This window comes from Haliotis rufescens, unplaced genomic scaffold (assembly GCF_023055435.1).
Source record: "Haliotis rufescens isolate VD_foot unplaced genomic scaffold, xgHalRufe1.0.p SCAF_3, whole genome shotgun sequence".
Lineage (NCBI taxonomy): Eukaryota > Metazoa > Mollusca > Gastropoda > Lepetellida > Haliotidae > Haliotis > Haliotis rufescens.
In genome coordinates, this window is record NW_025964001.1 from 63,655,323 (window position 1) to 63,680,282 (window position 24,960).

The 24,960-nt window shown below is 38.9% G+C and overlaps 1 protein-coding gene across 3 annotated transcripts in view; it reads left to right on the forward strand.

The window, feature by feature from the left end:
- The first annotated feature begins 9,305 nt into the window (after positions 1-9,305).
- LOC124132385 (pyruvate carboxylase, mitochondrial-like) overlaps positions 9,306-24,960 on the forward strand; it is a 60,438-nt gene continuing 44,783 nt past the window's right edge. For 2 of the 3 annotated variants that reach the window (XM_048403273.1, XM_048403275.1), the window contains exon 1: positions 21,548-21,568. The gene's annotated coding sequence lies outside the window, so the exon portion shown is untranslated. Of the gene's footprint in view, positions 9,430-21,547; positions 21,569-24,960 lie in introns of those variants that run through there. The other variant, XM_048403274.1, reaches the window with a different exon arrangement.

Below are 24,960 nucleotides of genomic sequence, written 5' to 3' on the forward strand. Positions count from 1 at the left end.
TAAACACAAAGGTATTTAAGGTAACGTTATTGCAATGTGGAATTATTTACTTACAAACCTCCATGTGAATACTTGGGTTTGAACCAAGGAAATGTTTATAAAAAGCTCGAAAAACGCAAACAACAAAATGTCCTACTTGCATATGACAGAAGCGCTCTTCGCATGGATTGTTGTTCGTTGCCGTGCCATCAGACATTGTTTTTTCCATGTCTTATGGTTTCATCCACGGCAGCAAAAATATGTTTGAGCGGCAATTCTTTTCGGTTTTTGTATTTCACATTTCACAAAAAACGTTTGCCTTAAAATATGCATATCGAGGCGGTTCTATTCGAAATGTTTTGCGTTTGTTGAGACTGATCTGCGTTACTTTTTAAAAGCAGCTCAGGAAAGATTACTTGGAAAACATGATGTAAAAGATTTTATGTGCGCCTCTGATAGATCGACAATTTGAGATGTGGTAAGGTATGAATTTTACAAACAGTCAGATCTTTTACACCGATACGATACTTCTACTGAAAATTTTCTATATTTATACGTTAGACCCGTGAAGATCTAGGGTAGTATAGGTTTTCAGCAACCCATGCTTGCCGTAAAAGGCGACTATGCTTGTTGTAAAAGGCGACTAACGGGATCGGGTGGTCAGGCTCGCTGACTTGGTTGATGCATGTCATCGTATCCCAATTGCGCGGATCGATGCTCATGATGTCAGTCACTGGATTGTCTGGTCTAGACTCGATTATTTACAGACCGCCGTCATATAGCTGGAATATTGCTGAGTGCGGCGTTAAACAACAACAAACAAACAAACAAATAAACAAACAGTGTAGTGAGGCTCGCATTTTACGATTATTTAAAGTTTGGCCTTTGCAATTTGACCATGTGTAAATATTCTCAAAATACATTTCTTCATACTGTTAACATCAACTACTGGATCAAGAAAGCTGAAACGTCACAAACTTCAAAAACTATTTTAGGCCATTATTCAGCCATTTGTTTTCAAAATGTAGTAGTGTGGCTAAACATATGTTCCTTTGAAACTTTTGCGATATTTTTTATTTTGAACAACATGTCATGATTTTACCTTTGCTGTTCTTTAAGCTGAAACTTCGTTGTGGCCAGAATTGTTAAACCTATAATGAACTTTGGTACTTGTTCAGTTATTGTGGGATTCAACAAGAATATGTTCCGGGTTTTTCTTTGTTGCATATTGTAAATTTTGACCATGCTTTTAAATTTCAGATTTGAATATTTAATGGTAAACGTTTGACTGATCGAACGAGCTGAACTTTGGCATGTATGTCTTTGTTAAAAATATTTAATTCTAATGTTATTTTTAATTCCTCAGTGTGTATGCAGATAATATTAAATATCAATGCTGATAGCCAACTTTTGTTGTGTCTGTCTCTGTTGACGTTATTAAATATGTATCCAGGTGAGCTACAACACCATGGCACTATATTTATTAGGAATATATTCAGCCTTAGACCCATATCGATGATGAAGTAATTTATATACATAATCTGTCCCCCGGACTGCTAACGATGATAACAGATGACGTGAAATGGGGTTTAACGTTATATAGAGACGTGCATGTACGTGTGTGTGTGTGTTTGTACTAGTCTGGACTATTGCCGATTTTATAGTTCCAGCCCACTGAGATACCATGCCCCAGTTTAACAGGAATACCCCACTCAGACACAGTATACTGACTCCGAGCCGACCAGTTCTTGTGTTAGCCCCTCAAGGCCGAAAGCGAGACAGGGTAACGACAAGTACCATCTTTTAACGTCTTTTGGTATGACGCGGCCGGGGATCGAAAACCGAATCTTCTCCTCTCACTGGACGGACGCTCTACCACTACACCACGGAGGCGGTCGGATGATATATTGAGTGAGTGAGTTGTGTTTAACGCCGCATTTAACAGTATTACAGTTATATCGCGGCGTGTCAGCTTAAGGTGGGAGGAAAGCCCCAAGTGATGCAGGTCTCAGACGTTTACCACTTCGGTGAAACCCACGAGCACGGTACTGACAAACCTAGAAACATAATCGGGGCGAACCGGGATTCGAACCCACAATCATAGGTTTCTGGCATGCCCAAGGGACGCAACTCTGCACAGCGAATCGCGGCGCCATAGACGACTTGGCCAACCGTGCCCCGGGTGATATATTGGATTTTCTTGCAGGATAAATCCTATTTTCTTCAAATATTCGATCAATTGGGACGTATATTTGGTTTAACTGCATACATACATATCCCAATTTATTTTCCCAAAGTAGATCGGCCTTTTGGCAGTTCTAGTTAACTAATGTCCAGTTAGCCGAGAACTATACAAGAGTCTACTCCTGGGCAAACGTACAGATTCTGGCAAAATCACGTAATATGATACCCCGGCCCTAAATAGGCATATCATCCACACCGCCTATCTAGACCGTGCAGAGCTCAAGTGCCTGTCACTCTCCATTAGACCACGTGGTCAACTCTGAATCTCACCTGTATACAGTGAGTTAAGCCCCTATCTCACATACACGATTTAAGAAAAGTTGAAAAATCGTGTTGATTCGTGCTCCACCTTGTGGTTTATGCAAATTTCTTAACCAAACACGACCCTCATACGACTGAACGCGACTTTTCAACTTTGCAATGCAAAAATTTGAAAACGATTTAAGCCGAGCTGCGACGTCCATACGACCGCGCGCGACCCACCACGACTTAACACGAATGAACACGAATGACTGCGCGACCTTCATCGTTCTAAAGGGGCGGTCGGGTAGCCTAGTGGTTAAAGCGTTCGCTCGTCACGCCGAAGACCCGGGTTCGATTCCCGACATGGGTACAATGGGTGAAGCTCATTTCTGGTGTCCCCCGCCGTGATATTGCTAGAATATTGCTAAAAGCGGCGTAAAACCACACTCACTCATTCCACTCATCGTTCTAACACGATTTAAGGAAAAACGTTAACTCGTGTTCAGATTCCTGAATGTGAGATGGGGCATTAGCGTTTTCAGTGCAGAGATGCAGATGTGATTTCAGTTATATATATTCTTTATATATTTTATAGTTCTGAGTTTACCAGATATGTCTATATATCTTTACTACTGTGTGCCATCGTATCACGCCGGCGTATTTCGTTGCTCACTATATCTATCACTGGATCATCTGATTCCGAGTTTCCAGACACAATTATTTACTGACCGCCTACGTATGATCAGCAACATTGCTGAGTCCGGCGTTAAAAAGCGCGCGAAAAACAAATTCACTTTAAAGGATAAACGTAACTGTGAAAAAAAAACATTCTTGGGTTAAAGTCTGTCTTATTTCACAGTGGTCTATTTGATTTCATACACAGTATTTGTTAGATTTGCCAGTACTAAATTTAATTTGGAGCCAAGTGTGCAAAGTGGGGTTTAAATGTTATAATGTGGCACCGTCAAACAGGCAGCAAAGCTCTATGTTGAAAATACAGTATGTTTTGAGTATGTGGTCCGACCTATTTAAATCAAGCGAAAGTTAACCGACATCGCAAGTGTTGCACAAATGAAGCGCATATTATTAAGTGGAATCAAAGGGAAAACGACGTGAACCGTACAAGGTTTAGTTTCTCATCAAATGAGAAACTGTTATGACGTCTTCGCATGCTGACGCAATAAAGAGGATGTCACGCCTTTGAAATGTTTCGATGTTTTTCCCCTAATTATTTTTGTAATACTCTTTAAATGTTTTTTTTTTATAGTGTTTAATATACAAAATGTACTGATATAGCAACTATATAATTGATGTAATTTATATATATATTTATATTTTTGTATCATTTTCAAAGGCGGATCCATGATTATTAAAAGGGACCCTTTGACCCCCTAACACCCCCCACCCCACACACCCCACCCAAATTCCCTATGACTTTGATTTTACCTATCCATAAAGGCCATGGTAAATGTAAAGATGACCCCACTAACTACAGAGGTATTACCCTCACTCCTGTATTAAGTAAACTGTTCGAAAGACTTGAAGAGGGGGCAAACAAATCTAAAGGCTTCCCCCACCCCTTTCAATTTAGGAGAGGGGCTGGGGCAGAAACTAGCCTGTTTACATTAATGGAAAGCATAGCTTATTACAACGAAAGACAGTCTCCGGTTTATTGCGCTTTTCTCGACAACGAGAAAGCTTTTGACAGAGTCTGGCTTAATGGTCTTTTTTTCAAATTGTATAACTTTGGTATTAATGGAAAATTATGGCGACTTTTACGCACAATATATACTTCAATGCAGTCATGTGTAAGCATTGGAGGTTTTACCTCAAATGTGTTTCATGTCAAGCAAGGTGTTGGTCAAGGTCGCGTTTTATCGGCATGGCTTTTTACTCTGTGTATTAATGACTTGTTGTATCCACGTGGTGATTCAGGGCGTGGCTTGTGTCTTCCATTGGGTAATACACCCGGCATCCAATTTGCAGACGATACTACGTTGTTGAGCAGCTCCCCTGACGGACTGCAATGTCTACTAAATGATATATACACATATGCTGATGATGGCATTTGAAATATAATGCCAGTAAAAGTGCATTTCTACTGTTTGGGAATATTCGCAAATCTGTCTGTCAATGTGTCTACATTGGTTCACAAATACTTCCTAAAAAGGAAAATGTAACTAATGCTGGATTGCTTTTAAATACATCAAAGAAAACCTTAGAACATACCCATCTAATATGTGAAAAACTCAGAATGTTGGTCAATATGAATTATAATCATGGACTATATTTTCGTGGTTTAAATCCTATCCCAGCTGTTCGTATATGGAAAGGGTAATTTTACCATGCCGATTATGTGCTTGTAGTGTATGGGGTAAACTGTCACCAAAGGAATACGAAATGTTTGAAATTATTCAACGTTATTTTTGTAAAAAGATTCAAGGATTGTCTAGACGCACACCTTCAGTCGTCATCAGATATTGTCTGGGTTTAATTTCTCTCCAGGCGTACATTGATCAACGAGCTCTCTTATTCCTTGTAAGACTGTGTAATAGTGACATTAACTTTGCATTTAAAAGACTATTGCAGCACAGACTTGTTCAGTATCAACTCGATACACAATTAAAGAAAAAGATGATAAATGTAAAATGTCACATGGGCGAGTTGAGTTAAAGAACAAAAAAGCGTATGTGACCGTAATGTAATTCATGCAGAGATTCAATCAAGAGAAAACCAAAAACGAAACTCTCTTATACGATCACCTAAGGTACACAGACTTTAGTTACTAACAATTGAAAGGCCGGAACACTTCTATGATTTAGCATATTTATTATGTCTTAGCACCTACAGTATACAATCTGATGAATGTTTATGCGGCACATTTGCTTTTGATATTATCAAACATGTATTTATGTATTGTAAAAAGACTCAACAACATAGAAATATTCTTGTTGAGTCTATTATTGATTTACTAGATGTGACAACTTTTTCTAGTATCTGGAACGATGATGACGATACCTGTCTGTCCTTTTTACTTGGCGGTTTGCCAACAGAAAGTACTATGGCAATTGAATACAATCTATATAAATATAATGCTCCGTGTATGTAAAACTGTTAAAATGTGGAAAAACCTACTAAGAAACATTATTTGATAATGATGTGAAACTGCATGTACATACAATATATAAGGTGTTATATATATACATTTGTAGAACACCGTAATATCTCATATCAATGTATCTTCATCATTTGGAGGAAATAAAGATGATCTCTCTCTCTCTCTCTCTCTCTCTCTCTCTCTCTCTCTCTCTCTCTCTCTCTCTTATGACGTCTTCGCATGCTGACGCAATAAACAGGATGTCACGCCTTTGAAATGTTTATATGTTTTTCCCCAAATTCTTTTGTAATACTCTTTAAATGGTCGTTAATAGTGTTTAATATACAAAATGTACTGATATAGCAACTATATAATTGATGTAATTTATATTTTTGTATCATTTTCAAAGGCGGATCCATGATTTTTAACAGGGACCCTCTGACCCCCTCCCACCCCCACCCAACCCCCCTCCCCTCAGTCTGCACGTGACGCTGTGCTTTAGCCACGAGCAGTGTTATGGTCAAGCACTGGGGAAAACCTTGCCTAGTTGTAGTAACGTGATACTTAAAGTGGCTAGCTCCAGATGGGGGAGGAATGTCTTGAGGGTTAAGAGATGTCATACCAATTGCTCAATGACACATCTACTGTTTCGGCGAGCTCCTAAAAGATGGGTATGGTGGCCGAGAGGGGACATCGCTTTCTCGCCTTCAATTACTGCCGCGAGAAAGCCATAGAGCGATAGAGCGATAACACTTTCAAGTCTATAGTTCGTGCTACTGATTTCTCGTCTGCGTTATCGCTTTCTCGCCTCGCGTTATTGCTTTCTTGTCTCGCGTTATTGCTTTCTCATCTTGCGTTATCGCTTTCTCGCGGCCTTAATATTGAAGGCGAGAAAGCGATGGCCTCTCCCGGCCACCATAGATAGACACATCTTGCATTTTGCCTAACTCTGGTCTGTCAAACTGGTCATTGTATGGATGATCGGGGTCACTGCCCGGTTAAGTTGGATCACTTACTGACCATCCATGTGCCCAAAGTGTGGAGTATTGTCACGACGTTATTACATGCAGGTGGTGAATAGGGCTTCGTAACAGCGCCCTCACCCAGAGGAGTAGTAGCATTTTGAAAGTTTCCGAGGAACTGACACAGGCTAACTTGGGGTGTCTGTCTGGAGAGACAAGGGCGGGTGAAGTCAGTCATCCTCTATATCTCCAGGGCCCCGTTCCACTAAACGATCTTAGCGCTAAGATGATCGTAACACCCATACTTTAACATAAGCTTAGGCTACGACAATCATAGCACTAAGATCGCTTTGTGCAAGTGGACCAGGGCTCGCATATCGGCGAGTGTGTGTTTCAAAACATCGTCAATACTTCACGCAAAAAGGAACGAAGTGTATACAAACTCGTGAACTATACTCACCGTCAAAAGAAACGCGAAAACCATACATGTTGGTTAATATATAAAGAATTACTCGAATTCAAGAGATATTAGTTTGGTTCGATGAATAAACAAACATATTGTCATGTTTGAACCGATGCCTATAAACGCGTCACATGTGACTCGAGATGCACCATTTGCCTCGTGCAGATAAGTGTAAAGTTTGGAAATCACGTGCAGCATATTGTGATAAGAATAAAGACACGCTATGGTAATACTTGACTGATTGTTAGTTTTGTCATTAATTGGTACACATTGGAAACATATCTTCTTAACGTACATACTTCTCTATAGGTTTCAGGGGCGGTCGGGTAGTGGTTAAAGCGTTCGCTCGTCACGCCGAAGACCCGGGTTCGGTTCCCGACATGGGTACAATGCGTGAAGCTCATTTCTGGTGTCCCCCGCCGTGATATTGCTGGAATATTGCTAAAAGCGGCGTAAAACCAAACTCACTCACTCACTCACTGTATGTTTCTATGGTTCGTGTTTCTTTTGACGGTGAGTATATACAGACGGTATCTCAAAATGTAGATGTAAAAACTCCGACAAACAATTTAAGTCAGATATATGCGTTGGTATTATCTGATGTGTACTTATAACAAACATTCATTTCAAGAAGTAGTCATACACAAAATTGCGCTCCCATTTTTCCATTGGTTTGTGTAAAACTATCCCTGTAGCAAGTGACAATTTAAGCAGCTGCGGTAGATTAAGGGGGACTTGTGGTCACAAAAGAAGACTCCCCGGCGCATGCAGTCAGGCGTGTATGGGTGGATAACCTTGTTTAGTCTACCACATACCATATACCTATGATCTCTGGTCTACATCTCTTTATACATGAAGTAACGGCCTGGGGGTAAATTGTGGGCGTTGTTGCTTAATCAAGGAGTATATATTGTATAGCCCCGGTCCCTGGTTGAATGATACACTTTGGGTGACATAGAAAAAGATATCTATTTTATGTGGTATAACACTGATTTCGCGAGAGGCTTCAATTATGTTTTCATGAATGATAGTGTTCGCGATTTCACGATAACAACAATAATACAGGCCCTTCTATTTATGATAATAAATCTCTAAAGGATGGCGGATAAACTGCAGAAAATCTCATTTACTTGTCAAAACATCTAGGTATTTGGGGTGAAATTATTGAAGAATATGTGAGTGGGTATATGGTAATAAGGCGGCTTTAGTACCAAAGTGTAAGACCCATGAAGATCCGGTGTCTTCAGCAACCCATATACATGCCACAAAAGGCGACTATGTTTGTCGTAAGAGGCGACTAACGGGATCGGGTGGTCAGGCTCGAAAGTGAGCGAGTGTGTTTTGTTTGTTGTTTAACGCCTTATAGCCAGCAATATTCCATCTATATCGACGACGGCCTGAAAAATAATTGAGACTGGATAAACCAGTGATTGATATTATGAACAACGCCCAACTCTCCTGGGGATACAGTTAGGGCTGGGACGGGTAACTAGGGTCGGGTTGGTCCTCAGTAGGACTCGGTACCTACAGGACGACCCGGCCCCGTGGTTAGTCATGTGATATATTGTTTAATGACAAAAACTCACTATAGCTCAGTGGTTACACTAGAAGTCGCTAATATGTTCGCAATTCTTTTCTGACAATGCACACATTCCTTTGACTTGTATATGTTTGAGTAAAGATGAAGCTTCCGTCAACTTCAGCGTACGCATGATCTGATCGCTTGATACATGTATCTAAATACTTTTTGCCAGGGCTGCGGTAACTTGAACAATTCCTAATCAGACATCTTGTTCCCAACGCTTGAGACCTTCAGTGCGGGTACCCGGGGAGGGTCGGATAATAGCGGGTAGGGTGCATTTTTTGCATGAATCCCGCTGAAAAAACTAAATGCAAAAGAAAGCACTATTATTTCTTATGACCCTTGTTTTTATTCTCAATGATCCCCCCCCCCCCCCCCCCCCAATCAATTATAAATAGTGTGTACACGGATATAACAGTTTTTGAGCCATATATTTTGAATTTGTTTTGCAACTTTATATCCTATATCCGTTATCTACATATTTATGAGTTTTTAAAATTGAATTGGATTAAAATTTGTGAAGTTCCCACGTCCTATATGTGTGTTTATGTTTCATGTGCATTTGTGCTTATCAATGATTGTAATATGAACATGAATATTTGGGTTTGTAGTTTTCTTAGATTTTTTTTCATTTAAGAAAAAAATCCACCCCATAAAATATAGATCTTATTTCTTTAAGCGACACGACAAACCAGGGCATGGCCACTCGACCATGAACGCCATTTAATCGTGAAGGTCAAGGTCGGAGGAGAATTCACGTGATAGACAGTCTATTTACAACCGGGACTGTCATTGATACACTCGAGCCGGTAGACAGCGGAGGCGTGAGGACATTGCTTGTACATATCACAGCTTAAAGGCAAGTACATTAGCATTTTATTAATCTCTCTCTATTAATCATGTCTTTATGTAACGTTTTGTTCGTGTTGATGCATTTCCTGCACGCATGTTGCCGCGTGCAAGATCACCATTTAACACGAGTCACGCATGAGTGCCACTAGCTTCATCCTTGGCCGGGCCACAGAACGTACACGGTTACGAAACATGTCTGTAGTTCGACAGTACATCGGTTCATATGTGCCATGCGGTCACTGAATAAATTATCATAGTGTCCTCAACGAAATGCATTTGTAACAGTAAATTTATTATTCTTGACTTTCGGATTTACCTGGTGAGAGTTACCTCCCTTGTAATGCACTGGTTTCAGCTGTTCAAAACAATAGAAACACGAAATCTACATCATGTGATATTTTCATGAGTGATATTGCTTCTAACATGTTTTATTATTAAATCACGTTTACCTTCTCTAGTTTAGATGGTATAAACATATTTTATTGACATGAAAAGTTCTAATGGCTTGTGTAAAAGTTGTATATTAATTATAGTTTTAATTTTAGAATGACTTCAGACTTGAGATTTTTTTTAGAAATCTATTAATGTTTCCATGAAAAATGATGCTTGCATATGCACCAGGCCCAGTTCATGGACATATTATCCTTGCAATAAACTCAAAATAGCCTTCCCCAACAAACGAATTAGTTTATATACATGATCACAAATTTTGTCTGATCCGCCCGGACGATAGTCACGTACACTATAGCTGAGTGACCATGCTGACTCACACACAAATGAAAATTAACTTCCATGAAACAACTTAGTATTGCTTCCATGCTCAGGCATTTTCAAGATAGCCATGTGAAGTTTACTTTTCATTAAGCACAATTTTCGACAACCATAAAACCACTATTATGACTAAATACATTTTAAAATTATCCCCAACCTTCCTTTTAAATGTAATAAGTATTCTGTTAAAGAACTTATAAATTAGTTTATGTTTTTGTTATATATCCTAGAGATGACAGACCACCGTGTGTGGTGGTTGCATGTATTATGGAACGAGTTGCAATATACACTGCGAGCTGCTGTCACATTATATAATTCACAATCATCAAAGCATCAATTGTTCTACAACAAATAGGGGCGGTCGGGTAGCCTAGTGGTTAAAGCGTTCGCTCGTCACGCCGAAGACCCGGGTTCGATTCCCAACATGGGTACAATGTGTGAAGCCCATTGCTGGTGTCCCCCGCCGTGATATTGCTGGAATATTGCTAAAAGCGGCGTAAAACCATACTCACTCACTCACTCTACAACAAAAATAACGGAAGTAATTATGGATATTTTCCCCTAATTACAATCTCATTAGCATAATTAGTCTCTTAGTTGTATGAAAATTCATAGTTATGTTTTTTTTAGTTTGACTTCAACATGTTCGACATGTGTACTACTGATCGCATAGAAAGGTGGAAAATCTGTTCAGGAGTAAGCCATTGATAAGTTGTTTATGAATACTGGTAAATGTAGGCCTACTTGATCACATGTTGATTATTGCTGTGAAAAGTCAGCCAAAGTTTGTGTGATTGGTCAGCCAATTTGCGAACTGGTCAGTCAGCCAACATGGCCATGAACATGATGAAGGGCTGTGCTAATTTTCGGAACATGTATTCTGAAACTGGCCACAGTAATGTGTGGGTTATGGAGGATCAGCTACACCTGTCACGCTTGTTATCAGTTGTCGCGGTTTCACTGCAGTTATGGATGTCAATATTGTATTCAGAGCTCCAGATAAGCTGCGTATCTGCGTAAAATACGCATCAGAAATGCAGAAATACGCAGTAAAAAAAAATCCAAGCGTATCAAATACGCAATGAACATTACAGATACGCTAAAAAAATAAAACTTGTGCGTATCATCAAAATATTGTGAAGAAACCCTGCGTATTCGATTAGCAAATCAGCAACTTAGTTTGAAATTATAAACAGGCATTCCGTCAACCTTGCCAAACTCCACGATGACAGTTACATCACGATCATTTGCCATCACACTTTCTTGTGGAAGTATCGTTGTATTTTTGAGTCCTATAAAGCTCTGGAACCCACACGACACCAGTTTGCAGGGACTAGATGAATAGTGTTTTTAAATATTTAACTTAAATACCCACATGTGTATAAACTAGTGGGTAACAGAAATTTGAATACCCAGATAGAATTACTGATAGCAAATGATTTCAAAAATCATGGGTAAAATACCCACAACACCAAAAGCTTATCTGGAGCTCTGTAAGCACATTGTCTGCCATGTCTGTTCATATTGTTCCCTATTAGATACGTAATGGCTGAAATATGAGGATGGGAATCGGTGGTGGTTGTGAAAGGAACGTATATTTTCTTTTCTACATGGTCTGATTCCAGTATATTTTGGACACAGAATTGCTTCCAGTACATATATACAAATTGTGAACTTCTGGAACATGGTAAATAATTTTCATTCCAAGTTCTGGAGAAAGCAATACTGTCACTGAATCATTAAAACTCAAAATTGTAGATTGCATGTATCATGTGTATGACTATCTGTTCTCATGGTTCTGGTGAGCACACACATCTAAAATCGCTCAAGTTCAGTGTACAGTATTGTTAACAATCAACAGTGTATATTGTTGATCTACAGCATACATTATTGTTAACAGTCTACAGTGTACATTATTGTTAACAGTCTACAGTGTACATTATTGTTAACAATCTACATTCTACAGTATTTTTAACAATCAACAGTGTACATTATGTTAACAATCTACAGTGTACATTATTGTTAACAATCTACAGTGTACATTATTGTTAACAATCTACAGTGTACATTATTGTTAACAATCTACAGTGTACATTATTGTTAACAGTCTACAGTGTACATTACTGTTAACAATCTACAGTGTACAGTATTGTTAACAGTCTACAGTGTACATTACTGTTAACAATCTACATTGTACAGTATTGTTAACAATCAACAGTGCATATTGTTAATCTACAGTGTACACTATTGTTAACAATCCACATTCTACAGTATTTTTAACAATCAACAGTGTACATTATGTTAACAATCTACAGTGTACATTATTGTTAACAATCTACAGTGTACATTATTGTTAACAATCTACAGTGTACATTATTGTTAACAATCTACAGTGTACATTATTGTTAACAATCAACAGTGCATATTGTTAATCTACAGTGTACACTATTGTTAACAATCCACATTCTACAGTATTTTTAACAATCAACAGTGTACATTATGTTAACAATCTACAGTGTACATTATTGTTAACAATCTACAGTGTACATTATTGTTAACAATCTACAGTGTACATTATTGTTAACAATCTACAGTGTACATTATGTTAACAATCTACAGTGTACATTGTTGTTGATCTACAGCGTACAATATTGTTAACAATCTACAGTGTACATTATTGTTAACAGTCTACAGTGTACATTATTGTTGACAATCTACAGTGTACATTATTGTTAACAGTCTACAGTGTACATTATTGTTAACAATCTACAGTGTACATTATTGTTGACAATCTACAGTTTACATTATTGTTAACAATTTACAGTGTACATTATTGTTAACAATTCACAGTGTTCTACAGTACTGATTGTAATGGGCATTATGCATGAGCAGTCTGACTACAAAACAAAAGTGTGCTGAAGTGGTGTCTCAAAGATTAGTCACATCAAATCACATTAAACTAAGTCACTCATATCTACAGTGAATTGTTGCCAGTGTTGCACTGACAAACATGATAAAGATATTTGCTCACAATCTTGTTTACCATGTTTACAGTCGTAAACACCATGCAGTTATTTTCATTGCATTGTAAAAAGTACTTTATGGATTTGTTTAAAAATTGGTGGTTACCCTTTTCTGAGCTGGGTCAAGTCATTTTGATAAGAGAAAGAGAGCACAGGTGAAGCGACGTGAACTTTGAGTCGTTATTTAACCGTCCGAGAATAAATGGAAATATTGGGTCCGTCCGGGTCCAAAGTACACACATACTTGCACTCTTTGACCAAGATAACATTTATTGACCAACTTGCATCATCACCAGCTTACTGTAGTGTCTCTGATAAATGTCCCTCCACTGTGAAATGCCAAGCAATGAAAAAATAATAAATAATTGTCTTGATGACAGTACTTAATGAAGTCAATAATAATTAATGACAGTGTTCTCCAGTGGCATGACTGGTGAGACCCGTGAAGATTCTGGGGTAGAATAGGTCTTCAGCAACCCATACTTGCCGTAAAAGGCGACTATGCTTGTCGTAAAAGGTGACTAATTAAATTGGGTGGTCAGGCTCGCTGACATGGTTGATGCATGTCATCAATCCTAATTGCCTGGATCGATGCTCATGTTCTCAATCACTTGAATGTCTGGTCCAGATTTGATTATTTTACAGACCGCCATCATATAGCTGGAATAATGCTGAGTGCGACGTCAAGCAACAAACAAACAAACAAACAAACAAACAAACAAACAAACATGAGTGGTGATGAAAATCATCATGCTCATCAGGCTGAGTGAGTGAGTGAGTTGTGTTTAGCGCCACTTTAACAGTATTCCAGTTATATCAAAGCGTGTCAGCTAATGTGTGAGGAAAGCCCCAAGTGATGCAGGTCTCAGAAGTTTACCACTTCGGTGATACCCACGAAACTGGGATTCGAACCCACAACCATAGGTTTCTGGTGAAACTAAGGGACACAACTCTGCATGGCGAATCGCAGCGTCTTAGACGACTGGGCCACCCGTGCCCCCTCATCAGGCTGAGACTTTAACCAGAGTCAAGTAGTCAGAGTCAAGTAAAATTCTGTTCGGTCTAGTGTAAGCTCAGCTGATAATAAGCTCACCAATTTTTTTCATGTGACTTTAGCTAATTTACAGATTGTCATGATCAGATAATATTTTATGTATTATGATGGTGTTACCATGGTTACTGCTACATTGATGAAGCAGTTTATGTCTGGCTATAATATATCATAAGAAGTAATATCCGTCATATCTGTCTCTGTATCAGAGCTACAGATAAGCAGCGTATTTGCGTAAAATACCCCTCCAAAAAAAATATTTTTTTTATTCAAAACCCAATTACTTTCAATTAACTTGCATACAGAAATGCATGCATTAAATGAAAAACTCAAATGTATAAAAACAGCACACATATATATATACCCATTGAAGCATTGTACAAAGGAGCTGATTTCCGAAACACGAATACGAGCTAATTTACTTTCCGATTCAAGCCTATATATTTAGAACAGTTATATACATATAAAACATTATTTAATTTTTTATTGAATCTTAAAATGTTCACTTATCATGCTAATTGTGGGAAAAAAATTCAATCGAGTGATGAATAGATGAGTGAAAAAATATTTGTTACCCAATGAAAAATGTAATAACCTAATTAAAATAGAAACCCTAGAGTAAAAACTCAATTGCTCAAAAAGTTATCTGCAGCTCTGTTGTTTGTAAGAGCATCTTAGTCCAAGCCAGAATACAGATGCATGGCCCTCTGCTCAGTGCACAGGAGACCGCCTCCGTGGTCTAGTGGTAGAGCGTCCACCCGGAGAGCGGAAGGTCAGGGGTTCGATCCCCGACCGTGTCATACCAAAAGACGTTAAAATATGGTACTTGTTGTTACCCTGTCTGGCGCTCGGCATTAAGGGGCTAAAACAAGGACTGGTCGGCTCGGAGTCAGTATACTGTGTCTGAGTGGGGTATTCATGTTAAACTGTGGCACGGTGTCTCAGTGGGCTAGCACTATAAATCGGCATCAGTCCGGACTAGTACAAGCAGCCACACAAACACACACACATACATGCACGTCGCTTTATAAGTGCAATAATCTTGGACGCGATGTTAAGCCCCATTTCACCTCACCTCACCTCAGAGCACAGGTCACAAGACCGGTCTGTAAACATTTCTGTTTATTAGCAAATCTAGTGAAAGTCCTGAAAAACATGTTTAGACCAGTAGACAGTTACATCAGATATTACCATGCTGTGACTATGAGTAGTATGCTGTGAAAATTCATTATTATGGTCTATGTTGTAGACATGTGGCAGCAGGGGATCGGCTCAGGGCCTCGTTATGTGTGTGCTTGCAGTCTATCTGCAGCATACACACATGATGCAATCTTAGCTAACAGATGGCCCACAAGCTATTAACATAAAGGATCATTTTACACTATTCAAACTTTTTGTTTCATGTGGGAAGGTATTAATACATTGAGCCCACAAGGTCGTTCAATGAGATTGTTCAAGGTTGACTGTGTTGGACATTGTGAGATGTCATTCTTTGTTCTTGACTATCACAAATTGTCCATGTTATGTAACAATGTTGATATTTGATCCTTGTTTCTGCATTTTCCTTTTGAAATGACAATGGTAATATATTTAGTTATATACAGCCCTCCTTAAAACTAGGAATTACTGGTTACATGTCAACCAGGTGTTAATAGCGTAGGTCCTGAGTGCCTTCAGCAAGAGTGCTTTTGGCAAGAGTGCCTGCAACAAGAGTGCTTTTGGCAAGAGTGCCTTCAGCAAGAGGTTCACATCATTCAAACAAGCAGTGGCAAGAGGAACAGGTAATTTTAGTGAGCTTCTCAGAATTTATCTGGAAATGGAATATTTGTTATTCATTGTACCAGACCTGTTGGGATTCCGGAGCAGAATAATTTATTTGTTTGTTGTTTAATGCCTAACACAGCAATATTTCAGCTGGTCTTTAAATATTCGAGTCTGGACCCGGCAATCCAATGATTGACATCATGAGAATCAATCTATGTAATTGGGATAGATGACATTCAATCAACCAAGTCAGCTTGCCCACTCGATCCATTTGGTCATTTCTGACAACAAACAATGGTTGCTGAGGACCTATTATCTTCAGTCTCCATGAGGGCTTAGAAGGGTATGACTGTTGGTTGTTAAGCCCATCTAAAACAAGGGTCGGGTATGTGGAGTGTGTCATCTTGCTGTGTGTGTCATCTTGCTGTGTGTGTCATCTTGCTGAGTGTCATCTTGCTGTGTGTGTCATCTTGCTGTGTGTGTCATCTTGCTGTGTGTGTCATCTTGAAGAGTGTGTCATCTTGATGAGTGTGTCATTTTGCTGAGTGTGTCATTTTGCTGTGTCATCTTGCTGTGCGTGTCATCTTGCTGAGTGTGTCATCTTGAAGAGTGTGTCATCTTGAAGAGTGTCACCGGTTGAGTGTGTCATTTTGCTGACTGTGTCATTTTGCTGTGAGTGTCATCTTGCTGTGTTTGTCATCTTGCTGTGTGTGTCATCTTGCTGTGTGTGTCATCTTGCTGTGAGTGTCATCTTGCCAAGTGTCATCTTGCTGTGTGTGTCATCTTGCTGTGAGTGTCATCTTGCTGAGTGTCATCTTGCTGCATGTGTCATCTTGCTGAGTGTCATCTTGCTGTATGTGTCATCTTGCTGTGAGTGTCATCTTGCTGAGTGTGTCATCTTGCTGTGAGTGCCATCTTGCTGAGTGTCATCTTGCTGAGTGTGTCCTTTTGCGCCTTTGTTCAACATAGTCACCCTGCCAGGTCATCCACACTATTGCCCGGCCCAGTAATGGCTGTGTACAGGACTCTCCTAACACTTCAAATTGGCATGCCTGTGTACATGGTATTAATTTAGATGAGCCAGACTTTGCCATGTATGATTAAGCTCTAATAAGCGCCCACAAGGATATTTGCTAATAAGCACTTGTGTGTTATAATATTGGCAATTAAATTCTGGTAAATATATCCGTCATGTATACTACGCACAGACTTTTCTTTTGTATCATTTCAGGCTTTCAGCACAAACCATGAAATTTACGATCTTTCAAAATTATGTTCTAATAAGAGCCCCCTATTTCTTATTTTGAGAGTGCCTAGGGCGCTTATTCTGTCGAATACAGTATGTCTGTGATATATTCATAACCATGCTAATTGAAAAATGATACAGTGAACAACATCTGGACTACCTGAATCATGGCTGAATAACATACACAAGACATGAATGTAAATGACGATACACCTCAATGCCCCAGGCACTCAATTCCAGCCCTGACACGGATGTTAATGCCATGCATGAAGATGAAACATCGGCTGGGTGATAGTCGGGGTAATGATGTCACAATATTCCTAATATTCAGTAGCAGATTTCTATCAGATAGTCGCTATAAACATCTGAAGATCCGGGGTAGAATAGGTCTTCAGCAACCCATGCTTGCTGTCAAAGGCGACTATGCTTGTCGTAAGAGGCGACTAAGGGGATCGAGTGGTCAGGCTCATGACTTGGTTGATGCATGTCATCAGTCCAAATTGTGTGGATCGATGCTCATGATGTCAATCACTGGATTGTCTGGTCCAGACTCGATTATTTACAGACCGCTGTCATATAGCTGGAATATTGCTGAGTGCGGAGTAAAACAACAAACAACATACAAAACTGGATCATGGATTTACCTAAATTATATACTGTAAATCTGGAAATTAATGCGTCTCCAAATTAATACCACAGGGATTTTCCTGGAAATTTTTACCTATGAGAGAAAATCTCCCCTGGTCCAAAAGCAATGAGATATTTTTGCGTGTGATGAGATTTTGCTAATTTTCAGAGATATTTCATATTCACACAGTGTGGAAACTGTTTTTGATTTTTGTTAACTGTCACTCCAATAATGTTGCAAGTAATATTACTAGATTATATAGGTATATCCTATTTTCGAATATTAATTATTCCACTGCGAATACATGTATTTAAAAATATAAGAGTTAGTATTCAGGGATGTGAGCAGGTGTTCCCGATAAAAAGAGGAAAAGTGAAGGGGGGTCTGGGGGCATGCCCCCCACTCCAGAATTTTTTAAAACATTTGATTGCATTTTAAGCAATTTCTTGCAATTTGGACAACATTCATACCAAGAAATGTAAAAAGTCAATGGCAAAAGTCAAGAAGTCAAATAAACAAAGATGGTGGATGCAGTAAAATTTCAAGTTAAATCAGTGCTTTTAAAAAATTGGGCATAGCTTCCGCGCACCTGGCCTGGGGGCAATACTGCCATAAACTGTACCCCCCCCATCCCCCAGACACAAGGACAACTGTCACAAGCGTGCAATGTCTGACCCTTTCCCCATGTTGAAGCATATTGAAAAAAACTTACGTTGTACTTACTTACCTTTTGTTGAAAAAACCAAAACTCCATTGCAAAAATAAGACATTAATACAACATATATCCCTGTGTTATGGGTTTTCCGACGCTGAAGAAACATTCATAGTTTTCTCGCTAATCACATGAACAACTGTAAAACATCTCATTCACTTATAGGCTAAAAGACAACTTTATCTTAAAAACAAGCCATCATCTGAGTATTTACATTTTCTGTGTGACGCCACACCCCACGTTATAGTTCAAGTATTTGTGATAGAAAACATATGATGTCCGAAAACCTATGATGCGGAAAGCTCTGATCGAAAACAGGACAATCCGCGATGCTTGTCTGGTTTTCGATAACATTTTTCGGAGTGTTTTTTTAATCTTTGATTATATTTTTACGTGGAAGATGATTTTTCCCGAGGACTACTGTTTTAAAAAACGCGATTTTCAGCGTTTCCGCATAGATTTTACATCCATGAGTATTAACAAAAAATTACAATCGACTTACATTTCTGTTCTACTTTAGGAGAAATTACACTAATATTTGTGTATTCCTGTTCATTGTCGACTTGATGGGGAATTATTCGCGAGGACAATTATAGATCGTTTAGGAGGCATGTTTACCACCATATGCTGTTCATTTTGTTTGCATGCAGGAGACAACAATCTGCAGTTATCAAATTTCGACAATGTGTGTTTAGATTGTAATTCAATATATTTAGAGTGATGACATGAAATAGCGACTGTTGTAAATGGTAATACAGTTTGTTGGCACAAAAAATATTATTTACATGCCAGTGCTTTCATCAATTTCACCGTCCTATTTCCATCTGAAGTGTGTACCATATCAGAGGCCGGGTCTCTGATCGTATCAAATGAAATCTTATCAATATGCACTTTTCAATTAATTAGAAGTGACAGTTCATTATACAAGGACTATTGCTCCAGGTTCACCCTCTTGTTTAATTAGCAACAATTAAGTCATTTATTTCACACAGAAGGCAGCATGTTTGCCATGTTCAGCAGCCAGAAAATGTTTACGAGCGGAAGTTGAAAAGACTGTTGACATTCACGATGTTTAAGAGATACATTTGAATGATAAAGTCACAGTTTTCAATTTTTATGGACAAATTTGGAAGCAAACGTATCGTAGCATATTCTAAAAAAGCTAAATCCAACTTGCAGTTGGGCCACTAGAAATAGTTCAAAATTTGTAATTCACGCACGGTGGCCATTCTTGCACGATGGTACGTTCATGAAAACTCTTCCAATGGTGCCGTCACTGGCTAGGCGAATTTCATCTAAATTACGATCGTTTCTGATCTGCAATTTGTAGATTATTATGGAGAAAGAGTTGTATGTGTATTCATTTAGTTTTTGTTTTGCTGTCATTCCAAAATCAAAATTTGCTCATGTTTGAAACTTTACCCGTGATTGCCTTTTTTCTCTTGATTTCTGCACAGACTCACATACATGTAGATCAACATCTTTGATTTCTCTTAGGATTTAAATCTTTAAACAATATGTTTAATGACTTGGATTTGTAGATCACGGAATAAGATTTTTGTACGCTACCAAAGTGTTTAGTATGTAAAAACAAACACTTGTTTGCCAATAAAAATTTCAAGATTTACAATATTTTGTCTGTTCACATTGCTCATTGTTCCCGTTTAACAGTAACTACCAGTTTTTTACCGGTAACATTAGGCTTGGACCGGTAATTTATGTGACTGTCAGTCCCTGTAGACTGGCAAATATAGTACCTTTAAATCTTTGTTGTTGAACAAAACATCGGTGATAGTCAATAAAGTTGTCTAGAAACGTAGTTAAATATTGTGACTGAACTTTGTGTGAATGACATGTACTTCTCACTAAGTTACCTGAAAAATAACGTCATTGAATTTGTCAGTCATGTACACTGCATTGTTGATGATGTTACATAGATATGGAGTTGCTCAAATGAAACAAACCAACATGCAAGTGCTAGTGCTAGAGGACCCTGACGCATTCCACTGTGTATGATATTATTTATATGGCTATGCTCCAGAAATAGATTTTAAGTGGAACCAGAATATGAAATAACAGCATTAGTTCTCACTTGCACACACAATTTCTGCATACCAGTGTATGCATTTTATTGCGTCAGTTTTCTATTTGTATGCATATGGGATGAATTATTTCATGTCTGATAAATCCCTGATGGTATAACTGCAAAATAAATGAAACGAATGTTGATTTATGTTTTTGGCCTACCTCGCTTATCCCCGGCCACCAAGTGGAAGGGGGACATAGGAATGGGTGCTGTCCGTCCTTCTGTCTGTCTGTCACGTTTTGTTTCCGGAGCAGAACTCAAAAACAATGAGAGATGTGTCAACCAAACTTGGCACAGAGATAGGTCTAGTTGTGAACTGGTACCTTTTGATAGTAAGTGGATGTTTGAAAAAAATATTTTTTGAGTTTCCATGGCAACGCCTTTGACTTAGACTGAAATGGTATTGCTCGTTTCCGGAGCAAATTTTGAAAACCGTACCATATTTCTTGCCTTGCACAGAACCGCACATATCATACTGGTGGGGATATGAGTATGTTGGAAAAGAGAAACACTTTGTTTCCAAAGTTGTCGTCCAAGGACGCTTAGATTGGATTCCTAAATGAATCCTTGATATGAAATGTGTCCCTGTTGGATTTATGTTTGAAAGTCAATTTAAAAACAGGTCCTACTTCTATTAATACATCTTTAACACAGGAACACTTATTGGGGGTACTATGGTCTCTTTCATGGCTCACCACTGACAGCTGATATGACCTGCATATTTTGTACATATTTATGGTAGTGGATTTTGACTGTTTACGAAACTCCTCACTGACACATATAACAGTCCAACTGGTACGAGAGAAGAACGGATGATTTTGACGTACAGAGTGGCCACAGTAATCTCTCGGAGGCTCTGTTGAAGGTAATCGAAGAACCCAAGTGGTAACTTAATTACTTTGGTTGCGTCTATTGATTATTCGTACTTGTGGATGCTCAATGGCCTGGTTGGGAAAATCTTTATTTCATTTGATTAATTGATGGTGATGGGTGGGAGATGGTGTTGAAAGAAGCATAGGGTACTTGTAGGAACACAATGATGACCATGACCTTTCAGTCAACGTAATAATGTTTTCCCAGTAATCATGTGGTAATCTGTTTTGTCATGTTTAATAGTATATGTATTGGCCTGACTATTTAGCAATAGATGTTGGTTGGTTGTAGATACCAACATATTTATTTCTGATTTACATATTTTCTTGTTAACGTCCTTGAAAAAAAGAATTATATTAAAATTGGTTAAAAATTCAACGAAAAAAGAGCAGCACACATTCCATTTTCTGTCAGCATTATAAATTTGGAAGAAATATATTTCAGATAGTTGTGTTTATGGGTGAGTGTGTGAGTAGGGTTTTACACCGCTTTTAGCAATATTCCAGCAATATCACGGTGGGGACAGCAGAAATAGGCTTCACACATTGTACCCATGTGGGGAATAGGACACAGGCCTTCAATGTGAACGCTTTAACCACTAGGCTACCCCACCACCCCTTGTGTTTATGAATTGTGAACCTTTCATGTCTGACTACTAAGGGCCTATCATTGTGGAGGGGGGTTGGAGTGACTCGTTTTTTTTTGTTAGAGGCAGGATCTATTTTTGGCGTATGTTTTTTTGTGAAGCCAGGAGGCAACCTGTTTAATTTTGTTACAACACATAGTATTTCAGGACATCCAGTGAGTCTGCACATTTAAGCAATGCACATGTAAACCGAGATGCTAGCCTTATACGTATTGTGATACGATCAGTGGAGAAAATATGTAAATACCGTATTCAATGTAATAAGCGCCCCCGCTCTAATAAGCGCCCACAGCGATATTTGCTAATATATTGGCTAGTGAACAATCCCAATTAGCACCCCTACTGATTGATCAATGTACACAAGACTTAAATTTATTCGTGTATAATACGCACTCGTGTGTTATATGCACCTTTAATTATGGGCAATTATATTCTGGAAAAATATATCTGTCGTATATAAACATTTCAGGCTGGCATTAAAACCACGAAATACACGATCTTTCAACTCAGTTTTTTTCCACCAAAATAATTTTCTAATAAGAGCCCCCTATTTCTAATTTTGAGAGCGCCCTGGGTGCTTATTACGTTAAATACGGTACGTGTATTTCTTAGGTTTTGTCAATAATGAAATGACTGGCGGTCTGTGCTGGCGATGATTGCTTTAGGACAGCTGTTGGTCAGTCTGACCGGTCACATGTATGTCTCATTTTCAACATTATTCATGAGACACATACTGCCAAATGCATTGTAACCATAGTAACATGGTTTTGATAGCTGTATTTTATATACCTAAATGATGTAGATGAATCATTTGAACTCTATTTTTATACAAAACGGTAATTTAAGAATAATAAGTAAAATTTAATTTGCAGTGTGTGTTTTTCTCGCGTTTGCACCTGTTGCAGGCAACACCTTTAGCATAGTTAGTGCATCTCAGTCATGATAATTAATTTAGATTTATTTATGACAAATGTAAATAATATTCCTCTTTTTATGTCTGTTTGTTATATCCAACACTCTATGTTTCTAGTGGGGCTGGGACGGGTAATTCGGATATCCGGGTCGGGTGGGTACTGAGTAGGACCCGGGTAAAAAAAATTCAAATCGAACATTTTGTACCCATCTCTTGAGACCTACAGTGGGTACCCGGGTAGGGTCGGGTAATAGGGGAGTGGGTACCCGGGTAGTAAATTTGGACTCGTCCCAACCCTAGTTTCTACATATTTTGCCTCCATGCTGTTGTTTTAATGGATTAAGTCAGGTTGGGTAGTGTACTGGTTAATGGTTCAGTCAGCACACTGACTGACTGACTGACTGACTGACTGACTGACTGACTCAACAAATCAAAACCATTAATCATGCCTGTGTATATGGTAAGAATTTATTTAGTTGAACCACACTTTTTTGTCATTCATCTGAAATATATTCTTAATTTAAAAATGAAATTGTCACTAACATCACCATCAAACCACGTCTATCTAATCTTTGAAGAGTGAGCTGTTGTATCCATACCAGCTGCATGAGGTCTGTTGTGGGAAAGCCAGGCTGTGTGGTGGATGTGTACTACACATAAAGTGTGAGATAGGCAGAAGTAGTTTATCTTGTTATGGCTAGACTCAGCGATTTTGTTGACAGCACATGGCAAGGTCAGTGACCTCATGGACTGTTGATAACAGCATGTACAGACACATCTTCACAAAGCAAGGGACATAACAGACTATAAAAGTCCCGTTTCCACCCTTGACAAAATAGGCTTGAATTTTGTGACTCGATCGTAGCGCCACAAGTGGTTATTACGAGTTATGTCTATGTCCCTCCTATAGTCCAATCACATTCCACCTCTTATATCACTTAGAGGGCACGGGTGGCCTGGTCGTCTCAGGCGCTACGATTCGCTGTGCAGAGTTTCGTCTCTTGGGCACGCCAGAAACCTATGATTGTGGGTTCGAATCCCGGTTCGCCCTGATTATGTTTCTAGGTTTGTCAGCACCATACCCGTGCTTGTGGGTTTCACCGAAGTGGTAAACGTCTGAGACCTGCATCTCTTCGTGCTTTCCTCCCACATTAAGCTGACACGCCGTGATATAACTGGAATACTGTTAAAAGCGTTGTTAAACCCAACTCACTCACTTTTAAGATTCAGAGTGACAATAATTGGGGGTGATGTCAACTTTGGCTTTCTGTCAAGCAATATTTCACAACTTCTGAGGTACAATGAAGCATACTGATTCTTTGAAGCTTTCAAATAGTGTCGTACGACTCTTGTCCAGAAGTTGTTTGGTCAGGGTTACAACATTCAAGTGGTCTCTCACATTGTCCTTGCATTGACGGCGGTCTGTAAATAATCAACTCTGGACCAGACAAGCCAATGATTGATATCATGGGCATTGATCTACGCAATTGGGATTGATGACATGCATCAACCAAGTCAGCGACCCTGACCACCCGATCCCATTAGTCACCTCTTACAACAAGCATAGTCGCCTTTTACGGCAAGCATGGGTTGCTGAAGACCTATTCTACCCCAGATCTTCATGGGTCAGGTCATGAAAATTTCTAAATACTGTTTTATGCAGGGACGACAATGGCTATTTTCCTTTCCAGCTGAAACTTATTTGCAATGGAGCATGGTCCATTAATTGTTTATGGGGGAACCCATCAGAAGTTTGTAGGCACTAAAATTCGCGGAAGTTCACGGATCCACGGAAGATTCTCACCCCTTGATGTGTGAGTGTGTT